The sequence below is a fragment of the Diachasma alloeum genome, unplaced genomic scaffold, assembly GCF_001412515.2.
Source record: "Diachasma alloeum isolate Michigan unplaced genomic scaffold, Dall2.0 Dall_scaffold_00372, whole genome shotgun sequence".
NCBI lineage: Eukaryota > Metazoa > Arthropoda > Insecta > Hymenoptera > Braconidae > Diachasma > Diachasma alloeum.
The window spans coordinates 43,732-49,874 of record NW_021680511.1 but is presented as its reverse complement, the minus strand read 5'-3'; the positions used below and the strand labels follow the sequence as shown (position 1 = coordinate 49,874).

At 39.6% G+C, this 6,143-nt stretch overlaps 1 protein-coding gene and 1 non-coding gene across 2 annotated transcripts in view; both read left to right on the top strand.

Moving 5' to 3' along the window:
- LOC107041716 (ubiquinone biosynthesis monooxygenase COQ6, mitochondrial) overlaps positions 1 to 6,143 on the top strand; it is a gene marked incomplete at its 5' end in the record, with an annotated part of 155,139 nt that overhangs the window by 115,720 nt on the left and 33,276 nt on the right.
- On the top strand, positions 2,953 to 3,059 carry LOC114841395. Its single transcript, XR_003783110.1, has one exon. It is a non-coding gene; the product is annotated as a U6 spliceosomal RNA (small nuclear RNA).

Below are 6,143 nucleotides of genomic sequence, written 5' to 3'. Positions count from 1 at the left end.
TGCGAATTAATTAACCCCTTCACTCACCCCCTCGCGGGGTGGATTGACTAGTTCCACCGAGAAGGTCCTTTGTAACGCAAAACCGCAAATGAAATTGATTAACCAGCGAATTAAATAACCCTTTCATCACTTTGACGGAAAAAATCGCGAATTAATTAATTAAACCGCGAATTAAACTGCAACCACGCGAATTAAACCGCGAATTAAACCGCTACCGCGCGAATTAATTGACCCTTTCATCACTTCGAGGGAAAAAATCGCGAATTAATTAATCAAACCGCGAATTAAACCGTGAATTAATTAACCCTTTCATCACTCCGAGGGAAAAACCGCGAATTCATTAATCAAACCGCGAATCAAACCGCGAATTAATTAACCCCTTCGTCACTTCGAAGAAAAAAATCGCGAATTAATTAATCAAGCCGCGAATCAAACCGCGAATTAAACCGCGACCCCGCGAATCAAACCGCGAATTGAACCGCGACCCCGCGAATTAATCAACCACCCACCCACCCACTTTCATCTGACCCCCCTACTGGACCCCAACGACCAGGCCGATGCCAAAAACGTTGTGCCAGAACCGGCATTACTACACTACTCCGGTGACACATCTTTCGATGTATGGCGCTGATTGACGTATTTGTGCATGTTACACATGCTCAATTTCTTGATTGTATGGTACCAACTTGGTACCACCAAGGACTTCCGCTACAGGCCTATTTGTTGTCCGCAACCATCAGGTCAAGGATCTGCAGATTTTACCTCGGCATCTAACCTACAATTGTTCGCAGCCATTTTCTCGAATGCAAGGCATATTGGATACAACATTGATCGAATTACAATAAATATAGTATCCAATGAAAATATCAAATGTTAATTGACAATTATTAATTGGTGAATTATACAAGGCCCTGCTGCAACTTCAACAATTGAGAGTAAGATACCCGTGCACGACAAATCCGAAAATATTTCCGTAAGTCACACATCAAAATCACGATTCATCGGTAGCAAATACGAGGTATTTCGGCATGGAATGTGCGTTAAACCGCTCCTGTATAGGACGGTATAACCTATATGAGTTATTTCCTATAGGTGTTTCGGCTCGCAGACATTTTCTCGAGCACACACACTGCATATTCACTATATGCAGCTTTGAAGATAACGAGCTGCAGAACCACCTTATCCTCTAATCTGTTGTTGTCGCTGCTTGCAGACAATTTGAGATTGAATTATTCATGAAATTGCTCTTTTTGCAGCAAATATTAAGGTGTTTCATGTCAAACAATCATTGCTATTTCAACGACGTAAATTTTCCAAGTTCTCAATAACTTTCACGGTCGTATAGACTACTAAAAGAATTAAATTCTCCAGATCAGCTGATCCGACGATTTTAACATACTTAAGAGTTTCGTGTGAATCAGTCATTAGTGGGAATTACATGATTCTTTACGGACATTAAAAGAGCAATTTCCTTACAGTGTGGTTGCAATACTACTCTATCTTTTGGGATGAGAATAAAGTCTTTCAATACAACACTCTCCAAAGAGACAACAATTATGGATCATCGTGAATACAATAATATCCACAATTCATATAATTCGTAGCACACAATTGGTAATAACCCCATACAAACATTCAATCAATTAATTGGTATCGTCTGAGCCTTTGATTCTGCGACATTAAATTTTGCCAGTGATAAGATATTCAGAAATATGCTTCGATGCAACCTGTACAAACTGCGAACTTGTCGTTGGAGGGTCTAATGCATATCTTTGTTTTTGTGTTCATCATGTCATTAGGTCAGATTGGTCGTTCTACGAAGCTTCGATCACCGAACTTCAATGAAGAATGAACAATGAAGTAAGGTAAATAAGAGCAGTTTCTGATCAAGAGACAGTTTCTGATCATCTGGCCATATTTTTGGAGATTCTGTCAGTTGTTTCAAATTATCGACGGATTTACTATCATCGGCGGAAAGAGTGGCTTTAGTTCTTCGATTCTTAGTTGAATTGATGTGGTGAATACCCCGGGAAACCGGCGAAAATAAATGGAGACACGGGTTCTAATGGACGAGCAGTTGCTCTTGAATTTCTGGAACAAACATTGTGGAGTCCGAAAGACCCCAAGTGTTTTTGGCAAGCTCCTTTTACCTAATTATATCGAGAATTGAGGGCTCATTTCGCACGCCCTTTCGAATCCATGTTCGATGTTTTCCATAAATCTGGGTCCAACAAATGATGTTGGTTCTTCACTATGAGGTAAGCGGAATGGATCACAGGCTTCAGGCCAATGGAATTATCCGAAGATTTATTTAAGGGAGCGATAGGAAGCCCCGGCGCGCCTTTCCTCTAAAGGCAGGATTCTCTAACAAGGGTCGTAGATACCTTTGTCCATCATGCGATTTTCAACATCGCCTAGCCCTTGTTTAGCCTGCCAGCCTGATCACTGCGCTTCCTCAGCACACGCACTGGGATAGCGAATTAATCTTGTCAGGGCACGAGGTCTATTGCATATCTCTCATCCTCTGTTGGCTCACAATTGCGCTGATATTCTTGGGAAAATCTCATCAAACTCACTCGGGGGTTTGATCTTTTCGGTCCTCAGGAATTTCAATTTCCTGTTTAATCTCAGAAGCAATAATGTTGGCATCATCTGGAGATCTCAGTTCCAAGAAGTAACCTTCACAACCATCAGAAGCTAGCCACCTTCGTTACTTCTCGTAAATGGTGGAATCACCGATTGTAGAAGGAAACTCCAAAGGAAAAATCTTTCCTACTGGAAAGGAGTCCTCGTGGATGTGTATTGTGTGAACCCTTCACTATCGATTAAGTCTGACTTCCTGTTGGTCCCAGGCTTCTTCTTGACAAAAGATATCTCACACAGACATGAGTTTTCTGGTTACATGATGTCTACTGTGGTCTTGTCTAAAGAAAAGTGTCATATTAATTACTGGTAATTGCTTCGGCAGTACATACTCTAGAATTGGAACGATTCAGAGTAGATTAGTATGGCCCCTACGCAAGGATGACACGCGAAATTGTGAAGCGTTCCACATTTTTATAAAGAAGCGAAATTGTGAACTGTTTCGCATTTTTATAAAGAAGCTTGATTCAGGGTCATTAGTAATGCAGATACTTGGAGACGAATTTTGGCACAAGTGTAATTCGTTATAAGCAGTTATCAGCACGACTGGAGTATGTGTCAGAAATCAGAACGCCTTTTCATACTTTTATAAGATTCGGACGCTTTCTTAACTACTATAACAGCATCTGGTTGTCTACTTTTGCCTGGGGGCTTGCAACGTTCTGACAGAGCAACTCCCCACGGATTTTGCTCACCCAATTCATTGTGGAGCACCAAGATCCTGCAGAAAAGTCATCGTAAAGTCATCTTTGCATTCAATTTTTCGGTATTACGTCTATCAAAAAACGGTTCAGGACGACGGTTGCAGGCAAATAACCAATCATTCATAGATTCCTCCAGCAGGAAAAGAAAAGTGAGTTTGGTTCCAAGCTTTCTTACCAACTCAGTTGATTCCAAAGGTTCTTCGTCAACGAACTCAATGTCGAAAATATCTCTAGTAGTCGCGCCGAGTTGGGTGTGCATCCTCTGGGCGAGAGAACTTGTAGAACAGAAGTCTGGCTTCTCGTCATCAACTTCTAGTTCTTTGGTTTAGTGCTACTGTTTAGGATGATAAATGAGCTCAACGCTCAGTACTTGATCGAATATCCAAGCCTCTCATTTGTTCATTGGATTGCAGCCTTCAGTTTGGTTTTAACCCATGAGTAGATTTTCAGCTTGTCAAGTATTCCAGGATCTGAAGAAGGTCAAGTTCTGATCGGCAAGCATAACCTCTGCTGATTGCGTTGGGGTTCAGAAAAAAATTGAAACCTTCCAATACCAGATGCGGGACTTGAAGTCAGGCCAGGTCGACTGTTCAATCATTTATTTGATGTAATTCAGCCTAGTCAGGCTTCAATCAGATGAACTTTGACGTAGGATTATACTATAATGATTAGTTAGCTCCTGAACAGGATGTGTATTTTCGAAATTCGGAGAAGGTATACCTCTTTAGGTATCGCTGCAAGTAGGTAGTCGAAATCCATAAATGTTTGAAATTTAGAAGTTCTCTCCTAGAGCGTTCGGCTACCAGCCCGAAACGGTATTCGCTACAGTGTTGACGTTGCATAGTTTATATTCCATTTAGAATATTCACGCCCGAGATGAGGGTTTCTTCTCTCATCCACATTCTGGAGTCACAGTACACTTTCATGTGCCAGCAGAATATAAACATCTCTCCGAAGGATCAAGTCGAAGCACAGACATAAAATAGAACCGTTTTCCCCCCCGTAGGGAAGAAAACGTATATTTTAGATCTTGCCGAGGCTTGACACAAGTGAGGGCTTGTTGTCACTAGGCCCATGAAGAATGGCTTTTCCTATTCTTCATGATTCGGAGCAAGTACTGAGGACTCTTGGCGTCCAAACGCGTCATCCGCGCTGGCCGACACTTGTAACTCAGTTCGAAGTACCCTTCTCCCCCCATAGATGGCTCTCATGGTAGGTTTTAGGCACGCAACGTGTGCAGGATACGTAAGGTAATCTCCGAAGGGTCAAGGCTCGGCAAGACCTAAAATATACGTCTTCTTCCCTACGGGGTGGAAAACGGTTCTATTTTCAAAGCACTAGTGGTATTACTACTGAAAATAGGATTTTTGATTCTCAATTAGTTCTCAATGGTTTCAAAAAAATTGAGAGTTGAATTCTTGATTTTCAATTAACTCTCAATTCACTGAGAGTAGATTGGAAAACAATTGAGAATAAAAAATCTAACTCTCAACTCTCAAAAAAGTTGAGGATACATTCAGAGATACCTGAGAATCAAAATTCAAAAATCAAATTTTCAATCCCGATAGTAAAGTTGAGAGTAAAGAGGGCGATTGGCATAAAATGCATTTTACACCTCGTCACTCCAACTTTCAACTAAACCTGAATTTTCTCTTAAAAACCATAAATTATCCAGAGTCCAACTCTCAACTTGGTCCGGAAGAGCCAAGTTTCCGAGAGCGTTCCAGAAAATTCTCCGGTTTTTGAGAAAATTGCTCGATTTTCAAAAAAAAAATCGAAAAAATTCTCCAATTTTCTAAAAACTTGAAATTAATGTTCCAGTTTTGTAAAAAAAATTGAGAAAATTATTGGGTTTTTGGGAAGGTTTTAGGAAATTCTCTGGTTTTCTAAAAAATTCAAGAAAATTCAAGGTAATTCTCCGATTTTCTACTAAATTGTACGAGGTTCGCCGATTTTCTCATAAGTTGAGAAGAATTCTACGGTTATCTAGAAAATTCGGTGAAATTCATCGATTTTCTAATAAATTCGGGGGAATCCTCCGGTTTTCTAGAGAATTCGACAAAATTTTCCGTTTTTTGAGAAAATTCTCCAGTTTATTAAAGAATTTGCGAAAATTCTGTGTTTTCATAAAAAATTTGAAAAAATTATCCAGTTGTCTGAAAACTCTGAAAAAATTCTCCGGATTGCGTTTGAAAAAAGAATTTTTGATTTTCAATTTTCTCTCAATCTACTTTCAACTTTTTTGAGAACTGAGAATTTGATTTTTTTGGTTTTGAAAATAGCATTGTTGATTCTCAATGATTCTGAATTAGAGATGCAAAATGACAATCATTTTTGGGCTCGCGTTATGTGACCAAAAAATGCGGGTCACGTGACCCACGAATTTCGTAACTACAAATGATCGCGCACAAATAATTTGTAAGTAAATTGTTGTCAAACCATCTATATGGATATGTTATGTCCAGAGAAGGATTTTAGCGTCGAATGGACATGTTTTAATTGTCACATTAAAATCAAAGCTAAAATTATTGAATTTTATAATTATTGGACGACGAAAAGTTTTATACTCTTACCTTTGTTTAAAATATAAGGGAAAAGAAGCTTGATTTAGCGATAGGGCTTGAGTTGAGACAAATTTCTAATCAAGACATTTGGAGTTGTAATGAGAATCAAATTTGAATTTAAATATATTTTGTATAACTATTCGGTTTACAAAAACATGAGCGTGATTTTACAGAAATCTAGGGAGGGAGGGGGAGAGGGAGAGGGAGAGAGGGAGGGAGAGAGGGAGGGAGA